Below are 15,759 nucleotides of genomic sequence, written 5' to 3'. Positions count from 1 at the left end.
CCTGGCCCCAGGCAAGGGTGGAGCAATTCTTCCTGGGGCAAAGACACTTGAGAATTATTGCAACAGGCCCCTCCTCTAGAAGATCAGCAAGAACATCCAGCCAAGACCAAGTTTACCAATCAATGAGAACTATAAAACTCCAGTGCCAAGGGAATACAGCACATAGAATTCATGGCTTTTTTTCCCCCATGATTCTTTAGTCTTTCAGCTTTAGTTTTTTTAATTTTCTTTAATTTTTTCTTTTATCTTTTTTTTTTTAAAGATTTTATTTATTTATTTGACAGAGAGAGACACAGTGAGAGAGGGAACACAAGCAGGGGGAGTGGGAGAGGGAGAAGCAGGCTTCCCATGGAGCAGGGAGCCCAATGTGGGGCTCGATCCCAGGACCCTGGGATCATGACCTGAGCCGAAGGCAGAGGCTTAATGACTGAGCCACCCAGGTGCCCCTTTCTTTTATCTTTTTATTTTTCTTCTTTCCTTTTAAAACAACTTCTTATCATATAAATTCCTTTTTAGAAATCTTTTAGTTTTCATTTTTAAAGTCATATTCTATCCCTTCATTGTATTTAATCTTATTTTTTTGGTATATATATATATATATGTGTATATATATATATATGTGTGTGTGTGTGTGTGTGTGTGTGTGTGTGTGTATTATATAAGTTTTTCTTCCTTTAAAATTTAGGGATACAGTTTCTTCTAACAGACCAAAATACACCCAAAATCTAATGTATGGCTCTGTTCTATTCACCTGCCTGATCATATTCTCCCTCCCTGCCTCAGTTTCTGGTCTCTTCTGATTTGTTTAGCGTATATTTTTCTGGGGTCATTGTTGCCCTTTTAATAGTTTGTTCTCTTGTTTATCTATTCTTCTCTGGACAGAATGATAAGATGGAAAAACACCTTAAAGAAGAGAACAAGAGGTAGTACTGACTGCCAGGGACATAATCAGAATGGACATAAGTGAGATATTGGAACTAGAGTTCAGAATGATGATTATAAAGATACTAGTTGGGCTTGAAAAAAGCATAGAAGACACAAGATAATCCCTTTCTGGAGTAGTAAAAGAACTAAAATCTAACCACGTCAAAATAAAAAAGGCTATTAATGAAGTGCAATAAAAAAATGGAGGCTCTAACTGTTAAGATAAATGAGGCAGAAGATAGAATTAGTGATATAGAAGACGAAATGATGGAGAATAAAGAAGCTGAGAAAAAGAGAGATAAACAACTACTGGATCATGAGGGGAGAATTAGAGAAATAAGTGATACCATAAAGCAAAACAACATTAGAATTATTAGGGTCCCAGAAGAAAAAGGAGAGAGAGGGGTAGAAGTTATATTGAGGAAATAATAGTGGAGAACTTCCCTCAATTGGGGAAGGAAACAGGCATCAAAATCCAGGAGGCACAGAGAACCCACCTCAAAATCAATAAAATATGTCAACACCCCTCATCTAATAGTAAGACTTACAAATCTCAAAGACAAAGAGAAAATCCTGAAAGCAGCTTGGAACAAGAGGTCTGTAATCTACAAGGATAGAAACATTAGATTGGCAGGAGAGCTACACACAGAGACATGGCAGGTCAGAAAGGACTGGTATGATATATTCAGTGTATTAAATGAGAAAAATATGCAGGCAAGAATACTTTATCCAGCTAAGCTATCATTGAAAATAGAAGGAGAGATAAAAAGCTTCCAAGACAAACAGAAACTAAAAGAATTTGCAATCACCAAAACAACCCTACAAGAAATATTGAAAGGAGTCCTCTAAGCAAAGAGAGAGCCTAAAAGTAACATAGACCAGAAAGGAACAGAGACAATATACAGTAACAGTCACCTTACAGGCAATACAATGGCACTAAATTCATATCTTTCAATAGTTATCCTGAATGTAAATGGGCTAAATGCCCCAATCAAATGACACAGGGTATCAGACTGGATTAAAAAAAACCAAGACCCATTGATATGCAGTCTGCAAGAGACTCATTTTAGACCCAAAGACACCTCCAGATTGAAAGTGAGGGGGTGGAAAACCATTTATCATGCTAATAGACATCAAAAGAAAGCTGGGGTGGCAATCCTTATATCAGAAAAACTATATTTTAAACCAAAGACTGTCATAAGAGATGAGGAAGGATATTATATCATACTTAAAAGGTCTATCCAAGAAGAAGCTCTAACAATTATAAATATTTATACCCCTAACATGGGAGCAGCCAATTATATAAGCCAATTAATAACAAAATCAAAGAAACACATTGACAATATTACAATAATGGTAGGGGACTTTAACATCCCCCTCACCACAATGGGCAGATCATCTAAGCAAAGATCAACAAGGAAATAAGGACTTTGAATGATGCACTGGACCAGATGGACTTCACAGATATATTCAGAACATTCCATCCTAAAGCAACAGAATACACATTCTTCTCTATTACACATGGAACATTCTCCAGACTAGATCACATCCTGGGTCACAAATCAGGTCTCCACTGGTACCAAAACATTGGGATCATTCCCTGCATATTTTCAGACCACAAGGCTTTGAAAATGGAACTCAATCACAGGAGGAAATTTGCAAGGAACTCAAAAACTTGGGGATTAAAGAGCATCCTACTAAAGATTGAATTGGCCAACCAGGAAATTGAAGAAGAATTTTAATAATTCATGAAAACTAATGAGAATGAAAACAGAACTGTTTAAAGTCTGTGGGATGCAGCAAAGGCAGTCCCAAGAGGAAAATATATAGCAATACAAGACTTTCTCAAGAAACAAGAAAGGTCTCAAATACACAACTTAACCCTACACCTAAAGGAGCTGGAGAAAGAACAGCAAATAGAGCCTAAACCCAGCAGAAGAAGAGAAATAATAAAGATTAGAGCAGAAATCAATGTAGTAGAAACTAAAAGAACAGAATGCTAGATCAACGAAACTAGGAACTTGTTCTTTGAAAGAATTAATAAGATTGATAAAACCCTGGCCAGACTTATCGAAAAGAAAAGAGAAAGGACCCAAATAAATAAAATCATGAATGAAAGAGGAGAGATCACAACCAACATCGAATAAATACAAACTATTATAAGAATATATTATGAGCAAATATATGCCAACGAATTAGACAATCTGGAAGAAATGGATGCATTCCTAGTGACATATAAACTACCAAAACTGAACCAGAAAAAAATAGAAAAAATGAACAGACCAATAACCAACAGGGAAATCGAAGAAGTAATCAAAAATCTCCCAACAAACAAAAGCCCAGGGCCAGATGACATCCCAGGGGAATTCTACTAAACATTTAAAGAAGAATTAATACCTATTCTTCTGAAGCTGTTCCAAAAAATAGAAATGGAAGGAAAACTTCCAAACTCCTTTTATGACACTAGCATTACTTCGATCCCAAAACCAGACAAAGACTCCACCAAAATGGAGAACTACAGACCAATATCCCTGGTGAACATGGATGTCAAAATACTCACCCAAATCCCAGCCAGTATGATCCAACAGTACATTACAAGGATTATTCGCCATGACCAAGTGAGATTAATTCCTGGGCTGCAAGGTTGGTTCAACATCCGCAAATCAATCAATGTGATACACTACATTAATAAAAGAAAGAACAAGAACCACATGATCTGCTCAATAGATGCAGAAAAAGCATTTGACAAATTACAGCATCCTTTTTGATTAAAATTCTTCACAATGTAGGGATAGAGGGTACATACCTCAATATCATAAAAGCCATTTATGAAAATACCACAGTGAATATCATTCTCAATGAGGAAAAAAACTGAGCTTTTCCCCTAAGGTCAGGAACATGTCAGGGATGTCCACTATCACCACTGCTGTTCAACATAGTACTAGAAATCTTAGCCTCCATAATCAGACAACAGAAAGAAATAAAAGGCATCCAAATCAGCAAAGAAGAAGTCAATCTCTCACTCTTTGCAGATGATATGATACTTTATGTGGAAAACCCAAAAGACTCCACCCCCAAATTGCTAGAACTCATACAGGATTCAGTAAAGTGGCAGGATATAAAATCAATGCACAGACACCAGTTGTATTTCTATATACCAACAACGAGGCAGAAGAAAGAGAAACTAAGGGGTTGATCCCATTTATAATTGCACCCAAAATCATAAAATACCTAGGAATAAATCTAACCAAAGAGGCAAAGTATCTGTACTCAGAAAACTACAGGATATTCATGAAAGAAATTGAAAAAGACACAATGAAATGGAAAAAAAACGTTTCATGCTCATGGTTTGGAAGGACAAATATTGTGAAAATGTCTATGCTACCTAGAGCAATCTACACATTTAATGCAACCCCTATCAAAATACCATCAACTTTTTTTACAGAGCTGGAACAAATAATCTTAAAATTTGTGTGGAATCGCCAAAGGAATGTTGAAGAAAAAAAACAGAACTGGTGGCATCACAATTCCAGACTTCAAGCTCTATTTCAAAGCTGTAACCATCAAGACAGTATGGTATTAGAGCAAAAATACAGTATGGTACTGGCACAAAAACAGACATATAGATCAATGGAACAGAATAGAGAACTCAGAAATGGACTCCTCAACATTATGGTCAACTAATCTTCAACAAAGCAGGATAGAATGTCCAATGGAAAAAAAGACAGTCTCTTCAACAAATGGTGTTGGGAAAATTGGACATCCACATGCAGAAGAATGCAACTGGACCTTTTCTTTACACCATACACAAAAATATTTTCAAAATAGGATGCAAGACCTCAATGTGAGACAAGAATCCATCAAAATCCTTGAGGAGAACACAAGCAGCAACCTCTTCGACCTCAGCCACAGCAACTTCTTGCTTTCCAAAGGCAAAGGAAACAAAGGCAAAAATGAACTATTCGGACTTCATCAAGATAAAAAAGCTTCTGCGCAGCAAAATAAACAGTGGACAAAACTGGAAGACAACCGAAAGAATGAGAGAATATTTTTGCAAATGACCTATCAGATAAAGGGTTAGTATCCAAAATATATAAAGATTTTATCAAACTCAACACCCAAAGAACAAATAATCCAATCAAGAAATGGGCAGAAGACATGAACAGACATTTCGGCAAAGAAGTCATCCAGATGGCCAACAGACACATGAAAAAGAGCTCAACATCACTCAGCATCAGGGAAACAAATCAAAACCATAATGAGATACCACCTCACACTGGCCAGAATGGCTAAAATTAACAAGTCAGGAAATGACAGATACTGGTGCAGATGCGAAGGGGAACCTTCCTACACTGTTGGTGGGAATGCAAGCTGGTGCAGCCACTCTGGGAAACAGTAGGGAGGTTCCTCAAAAAGTTGAAAATAGAGGGGCACCTGGGTGGCTCAGTCAGTTAAGCATCTGCCTTCAGCTCAGGTCATGATCCCAGGGTCCTGGGATCGAGGCCCACATCGGGCTCCCTGCTCAGCAGGAAGCCTGCTTCTCCCTCTTCCACTCCCCCTGCTTGTGTTCCCTCTCTCGCTGTGTCTCTCTTTGTCAAATAAATAAATAAAATCTTAAAAAAAAAAGTTGAAAATAGAGCTACCCTACAACCCAGTAAAGGCACTACTGGGTATTTACCCCGAAGGTACAAATGTAGTGATCTGAAAGGGCAACTGCACCCCAGTCTTTATAGCAGCAAAGTCCACAATATCTAAACTATGTAAATAGTGCAGATTTCCATAGACAGATGAATAGATAAAGAAGATGTGGTATATATATATATGAATATTACACAGCCATCAAAAAATGAAATCTTGCCATTTGCAAAGACATGAATGGTACTAGAGGGTATTATGCTAAGCGAACTAAGTCAATCAGAGAAAGATAATTATCATATTATCTCACTGATATGTGGAATTTAAGAAACAATGCAGAAGATCATAGGGCAAGAGAGGAAATAATGAAACAAGATGAAACCAAAGAGGGAGACAAACCATAAGAGACTCTTAATCTCAGGAAACAAACTGAAGGTTGCTGGAGGAGAGGAGGGTGAAGGGATGGGGAGGCTTGGTGATGGACACTGGGTGGGTATGTGTTTTGGTGAGCTCTGTGTGTTGTGTAAGGCTGATGAATCACAGAACTGGACCCCTGAAACAAATAATACATTATATGTTAATTAAAAAAGAAAACTACAAGCCTGATTCCAAGGAAAAAGGAAGAAAGAAGGAAAAAAAGAATAAAATAAGAGAATCCTGACCAAAAAATTAAAAAAGGAAACAAACAATCCAACAAATGAACAAAAACCTATAAGCCTGATTCCAAAGAAAAAAGAAAAAAATAAGAATAAAATAAAATAAATCAAAAAAACAACAACAAAAAAACCTGTTCTTATTTCCACCAGAACTAAAGCAGACATTTTGGAATAGTCTATGATCAGTAGAGTTGGTACTTGTGGGGAGATTGCATTGGTCTTCTGAGGGAGAGGCTCAATGTGCTGGCTCAGAGTCAGACCTGCCTTAGTAAAGATGCCTCTGTTGGGTGCAGGAGAGCAGGGTTTGGTGTAAACAAATCCAGCCTCCACTGGCAGTTCTGTTTCTCTCTGAAGCCTCACCATGCTGAAGGGTGGGTGGTGGTGGAAGATTGCATCACCCCACCCTCTTTTCCCTGGGGAGGAGGACTTGTGCTTTCTCCCCCAGAGGAGAGCCTTGCAGCACTATGCCTGGCACTGTTCTGTCCCTGAAAAGCAGTCACATAGTCATGAAGTTGACTAAAGTCTATGGTGAAGCACAGTAAAAATCTGGGACCAGGTTATCCACCCTCTCTATGCATCTCTGTCTACTGTTGTGGAATGGCCACTCAATGGCACCCAGTGGGGCCTTTGTCCTTTAAGAGGCAGTATACCCTCTTCCAAATGCACTCCAGGAAGGGGAAAATTTGTTCTCTCCCAGTGTGACTCAAAGGATTCCCATACCATGGCATCTTATGTGACATTATGTGCTGCTTTCTCTCCCACTCCCTCCCTCTCTCCCTGACTTCTCTCTGCAAAAATAGCTCCCTCCCGTCCAGTGCACCATGTCTTTTCTTTCCTCAATTCACATTTCTGAACCTCCCATCTGCCATATTCTCTCCCTCCAACTGTGCAGACTGTTTTGTTAAACTATGATTGATTTCCTAGTTGTTCAAAATGATGTGATACTGATCTAGCTGTGTTTGAGGGATGAGACAAGCCCAGGGTCCCCCTTCTACTCTGCCATCTTAATTCCTCTTGACTTTTTCAATCATCACTGAAATTAATTGCCCTGATTCTTGGTTAATCACAGTTGCAACTATGCTAATAGCTAAGATATATCAATCACTCACTATACGTGAGACTATGTGTTAAGAACTCTGTGCATTACCTAATATAATCCTTAAAATAACATTATGAGGTAAATGTTGTTATTATCCCCTTATATTGTATGAAGAAACAGACACACAAATCAGTTAAGTGATTTGTCCCCCCCCCCAAAAAAAAAAAAATCCAGTAGGTGGCAGAGCTGGAATAAATTTCAACAGTGTTGTCAACAATTTTTTTAAAAAATCTGAGCCATGTTGTTTCTCTGCTTAAAATTCTTCAACATTTCTCAAACAGTTCAGGTTAATGTTCAAATTACTTCACACAGCATACAGCATCCTTTATTACATTATCTATTTCTTCAGCTTCTCCCTGGTGTGTATCCAATGATCCAGCCATACTAAATTTTAAAAATCCCAGAGCTTTCTCAAACAACTTCATGCTTTCCCCTCACTATTCCATTAACTTAAAGTGCTCTTATTTCCCCATATCATTCCCCATGACAATTCTTGTTCTTTTTCCCATGACTAAATTCTATTCATTCTTCAAAACTTTGCTTAAATATTGCTTTCTCTAAGATGCCTGCTCTGATGTCCCCTCTGTACCTCAGATATGGCTGCATGTCTCCATAGGTGATTTCATAGCATCTTAAGAATGTCTACATTATAGAATTTGCCATATTGTATTGAAATATTTTATTTATGAATACTTCTCTCACATAGATCATTAAATCTTAGACTTTACTTTTATCTTTATATGTGTGTGCCATACAGAATGAATAAATGAATTCAGACTTTGGCATCTGCCACTGCTTATGCTAAAAAATGTTTAGTAGCAGAAAAAAAATGGTAAAGTTTTTGCAAATAAAAAGTTTTGGAACTATCATACAGCCTATTGTTCTTTGTTCAATTGTATTGTTTCTGTTTGCTTCTACCACCACTGTGGACATGTACACATGTGCTCATAAAAGTAAAATTGTTCTTTGTCTTTAAGATAGAATTCCTCATATCAATAAGTTTGATTGATGACTGAACAAAGATCTCCAGGTGTTTCAGAACCTACCACTCACTGGGCTGATATATGCAGAAAGCCTCCTTCACCACCTTTCTAATTTGTGTAGTTAACAGAAATATTATGGAAGCCACCCAGCAAATGAGACAAGGGATAGGATAACAAATTGGTAGAGTGTGGTGTAGGAATAGTAGAGGAAGGGATCAGAGTGCAGGAATCTTAGTGACCGAGGTTGGGCTGGGTGCTAAGACGATTGCCAAAGAGGCAAGACCCTTTTTGTAATTAACAAGCCCTGAGGTCATTCAATGAAGATTGAGAAGGAGTGAGCAATTTTACACTATGTGAACATTCTTAGACCAGACATAAAGATAAGAACAGACTGTATTTCAGGGAACCAAAAACCCTGTGTTCTAGTCTAGGCTTAGCCACTCCTTCCTTGAGCAAATCACTTGACTTTTATGTTCCTCAATATCTCCATTTTTAAAATGAAGCAGCTGGAATAGTTAAACTTTAAAGTTCCTTAAAGATCTAGGCTGGGGGAGAGTTAAGATGTCAGTGTTGTTGGAGGACCCTGGGATTACCTCATCCCTTGAACACAGCTAGATAACTAACAAATCATTCTGAATATGCAAGAAATCAGCCTAAGGACCGGTAGAACACACTTCACAACTAGAGGGAGAGAAGAGGCCACATTGAGGAAGGTAGAGAGTGTATAGATGTGGTTTGGGGGAGAAACAGATTGCAGGTGCTGCAGAAGGGAGTGAACTGTGGTCACCAAGAAAAGCAAGAAAGAGAGGAGCACACAGGGGAATGCACACTTCCCCAAAGCCATTGGCTGGGAAAACAAGACTGATTTTTGTGAGTTTTTTCAACCAGTGGGGCTCAAAGACTGGAGTTTTAGAGGTCCCCAGGCATGGCTGTGCTAGAGACCTGAGGATACTGCCCTACGGCCGGAATGGATGCAGGCAGATGGTGCTATCTGAGGATCCCCTAAGGGGCATGAGGAGAGACTGTTTGTACTTTTTGGAGCATTGCTTTTCTGAGGACAAAATAAGTGTTGGATGCCATTTCCCTACCTTGCTCCTCAGCATGAGCACAGAGACACTTGCTGAGGGCAGCTAAACAGGACATTCCTGTTTAGCCTGCTTGCTCCAAATTTCAATCCCCTGTGCTCTGGCATGACTGCCCTTATGGGTCTAAACTGCATCAGTCCCAGTGTGGTGAGACCCTTTCCCAGAGGACTAGGGCAGATCCCCACCACAACAGTGCCTGAAATTTGGAATTTTAAAAGTCAGCAGAATTGGCTAGAGTAGAGCCTAAGCTGCACTACACTACTCCAGGCAGGCAAGTAACCCAGAGATAGACAGTGAAATCAGCAATCTAAAAAGCACCTGTGATGCACAAGGGGCAATTATTTACTCCTCTGAAAGTGCATCCCTGAGAGCAGGAAGCATGGACTCCCCTCTCCAGGGACAAAGGAGCAGGGTGGCACCAATTCTCTCCCCCACCCCTCAGCATAAACCAACTTCAGTAAACAGCACAGTGCCAAAACTGGCTGCCTAACCTGCTTACACCAAGTCAGACTCCACCAGTTCTCCAGTGGTACTGCTTTTCTAGGGCAAGTGTCTCTAACGACCAGTGCAGTGGACTCCTCCTCCAGAGAGCCACAACAGACCCCTGCACGCACCATGTCTACTGACTGTAGAGTTCTGCAAAACCTTCATTCTAATGGAAACAGTATCAGGTCTCTTTTATTTTATTATTATTTTTATTTTTTAAATTTTATTTTATTATGTTAGTCACCATAAAATATATCATTAGTTTTTGATGTGGTGATCCACGATCCATTGTTTTTGTATAACACCCAGTGCTCCATGCAGTAAGTGCCCTCCTTAATGCCCATCACTGGGCTGACCAATCCCCCCTCCCCCCTCCACTCTAAAACCCTGTTTGTTTCTCAGAGTCCATAGTCTCTCGTGGTTCATCTCTCCCTCCGATTTCCCCACCCTTCATTTTTCCCTTCGTTCCCCTAATGTCCTCCATGCTATTCCTTATTTTCCACAAATAAGTGAAACCGTATGATAATTGACTTTCTCTGCTTGACTTATTTCACTTAGCATAATCTCCTCCAGTCCCATCCATGTTGATGTAAAAGTTGGGTATTCATCCTTTCAGATGGCTGAGTCATATTCCATTGTATATATGGACCACATCTTCTTTATCCATTCATCTGTTGAAGGGCATCTTGGCTCTTTTCACAGTTTGGCTATTGCAGACATTGCTGCTATGAACATTGGGGTGCATATGGCCCTTGTTTTCACTACATCTGTGTCTTTGGGGTAAATACCCAGAAGTGCAATTGCTCGGTCATAGGGTACCTCTATTTTTAAATTTTTGAGGCAACTCCACACTGTTTTCCCAAGTGTCTGTACCAACTTGCATTCCCACCAACAGTGTAAGAGGGTTCCCCTTTCTCCACAACCTCTCCAACATTTGTTGTTTCTTGCCCTGTCCATTTTTGCCATTCTAACCGGTGTAAGGTGGTATCTCAATGTGTTTTTGATTTGAATTTCCCTGATGGCTAAGATGATGAACATTTTTTCATGTGTCTGTTAGCCATTTGTATGTCTTCTTCAGAGAAGTGTCTTCATCTGCCCATTTTTTGACTTGATTATTTGTTTTTTGGGTGTTGAGATTGAGAAGTTCTTTATAGATCTTGGATACCAGCCCTTTATCTGTAGTGTCATTTGCAAATATCTTCTCCCATTCTGTGGGTTGCCTCTTTGTTTTGTTGTCTGTTTCCTTCACTGTGCAGAAGCTTTGTATCTTGATGAAGTCCCAGAAGTTCATTTTTGCTTTTATCTCACTAGCTTTTGGAGATGTATCTTGAAAGAAGTTGTTGTGGCCGATATCAAAGAGGTTACTGCCTATGTTCTCCTCTAGGATTTTGATGGATTCCTGTCTCACATTGAGGTCTTTCATCCATTTTGAGTTTATCTTTGTGTATGGTGTTAGAGAATGGTCGAATTTCATTCTTCTGCATGTGGCTGTCCAATGTTCCCAGCACCATTTATTGAAGAGACTTTTTTCCATTGCATGTTTTTTTCCTGCTTTGTCAAAGATTAATTGACCATAGAGTTGAGGGTCCATATCTGGGTTCTCTGTTCTGTTCCATTGGTCTATATGTCTGTTTTTGTGCCAGGACCATGCTGTCTTGGTGATCACTGCTTTGTAATATAGATTGAAATCGGGCAATGTGATGCCCCCAGTTTTGTTTTTCTTTTTCAACATTTCCTTGGCGATTTGGGATCTTCTCTGATTCCAGACAAATTTGAGGATTGTTTGTTCCAGCACTTTGAAAAATGTCATTGGAATTTTGATTGGGATGGCATTGAAGGTATAGATTGTTCTGGGTAGTATAGACAATTTAACAATGTTTATTCTTCCGATCCATGAGCATGGAATATTTTTCCATCTTTTTGTGTCTTCTTCAATTTCTTTTGTGAGTGTTCTGTAGTTCCTAGAGTATAGATCCTTTACCTCTTTGGTTAGGTTTATTCTGAGGTATCTTATGGTTTTTGGTGCTATTGTAAATAGAATCATTTCTCTAATTTCTCTTTCTACAGTTACATTTTTAGTGTATAAGAAAGCAAATGATTTCTGTGCATTGATTTTGTATCCTGCCACATTACTGAATTGCTGTATGAGTTCTAGTAAATTGGGGGTGGAGTGTTTTGGGTTTTCCACATAAAGTATCATGTCATCTGCGAAAAGAGAGAGTTTGACTTCTTCTTTGCCAATTTGAATACCTTTTTTTTTTTCTTTTTGTTGTCTGATTGCTGTTGCTAGGACTTCTAGTACTATGTTGAACAATACTGGCGAGAGTGGGCATCCTTGACGTGTTCCTGATCTTAAGGGAAAGGATCTCAGCTTTTCCCCATTGAGGATGATACTCGCTATGGGTTTTTCACAGATGGATTTTTTGAACTTGAGGAATGTTCCCTCTATCCCTATACTCTGAAGAGTTTTAATCAGGAGAGGATTCTGGATTTTGTCAAATGCTTTTTCTGTATCAATTGAGAGGACCATATGGTTCTTCTCTCTATGCTTATTAATGTGTTCTATCACATTGATTTTTTTGCAAATGTTGAACCACACTTGCATCCCAGGGATAAAGCCCACTTGGTCATGGTGGATGATCCTTTTAATGTATTGTTGGATCCTATTAGCTAGGATTTTGTTGAGGATTTTGGAATCCATATTCTTCAGGGATATTGGTCTGAAATTCTCCTTTTTGATGGGGTCTTTGCCTGCTTTGGGGATTAAGGTAATGTTCACCTCATAGAATGTGTATGGAAGCTTTCCTTCTGTTTCTATTTTTTGTTTTTGTTTTGTTTTGTTTTGTTTTTTAAGATTTTATTTATTTATTTGACACAGAGAGAGAGATAGTGAGAGAGGGAACACAAACAGGGGGAGTGGGAGAGAGAGAAGCAGGCCTCCCGTGGAGCAGGGAGCCCGATGTGGGATTTGATCCCAGGACCCTGGGATCATGACCTGAGTCGAAGGCAGACGCTTAATGACTGAGCCACCCAGGCACCCATGTTACTATTTTTTGAAACAGCTTCAGGAAAATAGGTATTATTTCTCATTTGAATGTGTAGTAGAATTCTCCAGGGAGGGCGCCTGGGTGGCTCAGTTGGTTAAGCGACTGCCTTTGGCTCAGGTCATGATCCTGGAGTCCCTGGATCGAGTCCCGCATTGGGCTCCCTGCTTGGCAGGGAGTCTGCTTCGTCCTCTGACCCTATCCCCTCTCATGTGTTCTCTCTCTCTCAAATAAATAAATAAAATCTTAAAAAAAAAAAAAGAATTCCCCAGGGAATCCATCAGCCTTGGACTCTTGTTTTTTAGGAAGTTTTTAATCACTGCTTCAATCTCGTTACTGGTTATTGACCTATTCAGGTTGTCGATTTCTTCCTGTTTCAGTCTTGGCAGTTTATAGGTTTCCACTAAGGCCTCCATTTCATCCAGATTGCTCAGTTCATTGGCATATATTTGTTGATAATATTTTCTAATAATTGTTTTTATTTCCTTGGTGTTAGTCGTGATCTCTCCCCTTTCATTCATAATTTTATTAATTTGGGTATTTCTCTTTTCTTTTGGATAAGTCTGGCCAGTGGTTTATCCATCTTATTAATTCTTTCAAGGAACCAGCTTTCAGTTTTGTTGATCTGATCTACTGTGTTTCTGGTTTCTAATTCATTGATCTCTATTCTAATCTTAATTATTTCTCTTCTAATCCGTGACTTAGGCATCGTTTATTGCTTTTTCTCTAGTTCTTTAAGGTGTAGAGTTAATTGGTGAATTCGGGATTTTTCTATTTTTTTGAGTGAGGCTTGGATGGCTATGTATTTCCCCCTTAGGACTGCCTTTGCTGTATCTCATAAAATTTGGACCAATGTGTTTTCATTCTCATTGGTTTCCATGAATATTTTTGTTCTTTGATTTCCTGGCTGACTTAAACATTCTGGGCAGAGTGGTCTTTAGCTTCCAAGTGTTTGAATTTCTGCCAATTTTTTTCTTGTGATTGAGTTCCACTTTTAAAGCATTATGGTCTGAGAATATGCAGGGAATAATCTCAATCTTGTGAAATCAGTTGAGACCAGATTTGTGACCCAGTATGTGGTCTATTCTGGAGAAAGTTCCATGTGCACTCGAGAAGAATGAGTATTCTGTTTTTTAAGGGTGGAATGTTCTGTATATATCTATGAGGTCCATCTGGTCCAGTGTGTCATTCAAAGCTCTTGTTTCTTTCTTGATTTTTGGCTTAGATGATCTGTCTATTGCTGAGAGTGGAGTATTGAGGTCTCCTACAATTAACATATTGTTATCAATATGACTATTTTGGTTAACAGTTGGCTTATGTAGATGGCTGCTCCCATGTTGGGGGTGTAGATATTTACAATTGTTAGATCTTGTTATTGGATAGATCCTTTAAGAATGATATAGTGTTCTTCTGTGTCTCTAACTACAGTCTTTAGTTTAAAATCTAATTTGTCTGATATAAAAATTGCTACCCCAGATTTCTTTTGAGGTCCGCTGGCATGGAAGATGGATCTCCATCCCTTCACTTTCAGTCTGGATGTATCTTTAGGTTCAAAATGAGTCTCTTGTAGGCAGCATATGGATGGGTCCTGTCTTTTTATCCAATCTGCAACCCTGTGCCATTTTATGGGAGCTTTTAGGCCATTCACGTTGAGAGTGATTATTGAAAGATATTAATTAATTGTCATCATGTTGCCTGGGAAGACCTTGTTTTTATATATTGTCCCTTTAAATTTCTGTTGTATATCACTCTTGGGGTCTTTCTCCTTTTATAGAACCCCCCTTCATATTTCTTGCAGGGCCGACTTAGTGGTCACCTATTCTTCCAGTGTCTGCCGGTCTTGGAAATTCTGCATCTCTCCATCCATTGTAAATGACAGCCTTGCTGGATAAAGTATTCTTGGCTGCATGTTCTTCTCATTTAGTACCCTGAATATGTCTTGCCAGGCCTTTCTGGCTTGCCAGGTCTCTGTGGATAGGTCTGACGTTATTCTGATGTTCCTCCCTTTGTACGTAAGGAATCTCTTCCCCCTAACTGCCCTTAAGATGGTTTCCTTGGTTCTAAGACTTGCAAGTTTTACTATTACATGCTGGGGTGTTGGCCTGTTTTCCTTGATCTTTGGAGGGGACCTCTCTGCCTCTAGGACAAGAATGTTTGTTTCATTCCCCAGATTAGGGAAGTTCTCAGCTCTGATTTGCTTTAATATATCTTCTAGTCCTCTCTCTCTCTCCACTCCCTCAAGGATTCCAATAATTCTGACATTGGAACGTTTCATGGTGTCACTTATTTCTCTGATTCTATTTTCATGGGTTCCATACTGTTTTTCCCTGGCCTCCTCTTTTCCCTTTTTATCTATTAAATTGTCTTCCAGGCCACTAATTCGTTCTTCTGCCTCACTTACCCTAGCTGTTAGATTATCTAGATTAGATTGGATCTCATTGATAGCATTTTTATGTTCTGCCATTTCAGATTTCATTTCTGCCCTTAGAGACTCAATGTTGCCATTAATTGATTTCTCCATTCTAGCTATTGTCTTCACAATTGCTAGCTTGGATTCCATCTCCTACATCCTCATTATATCTCAATCCATTTGTAAATCTGTGGCATAAATCATAATCTCTGAGTCTTTCCTATTTTCGGGGTTTCTCCTCCTAGTCGTTCTGTTTACGGGTGTTTGAGGGAATGTATAGAGTCCAAATTATTGACCAGAACCCAAGCAAGATGCACCTGTTTTCTAGGGACCTTAGGGTTGCTGGCCTCTTATTCTCCCAGCCTGTCTTCTGGGGGAGGGGCTTGCCGTACTGTTACTCAGGCAACCTTGTTTGGGCAGAGTTGCCTGCCTCCTGT

The sequence above is a fragment of the Mirounga leonina genome, unplaced genomic scaffold, assembly GCF_011800145.1.
Source record: "Mirounga leonina isolate KUSES-001 unplaced genomic scaffold, KU_Mleo_1.0 Mir_204, whole genome shotgun sequence".
NCBI lineage: Eukaryota > Metazoa > Chordata > Mammalia > Carnivora > Phocidae > Mirounga > Mirounga leonina.
This window is presented reverse-complemented; position numbering follows the sequence as displayed.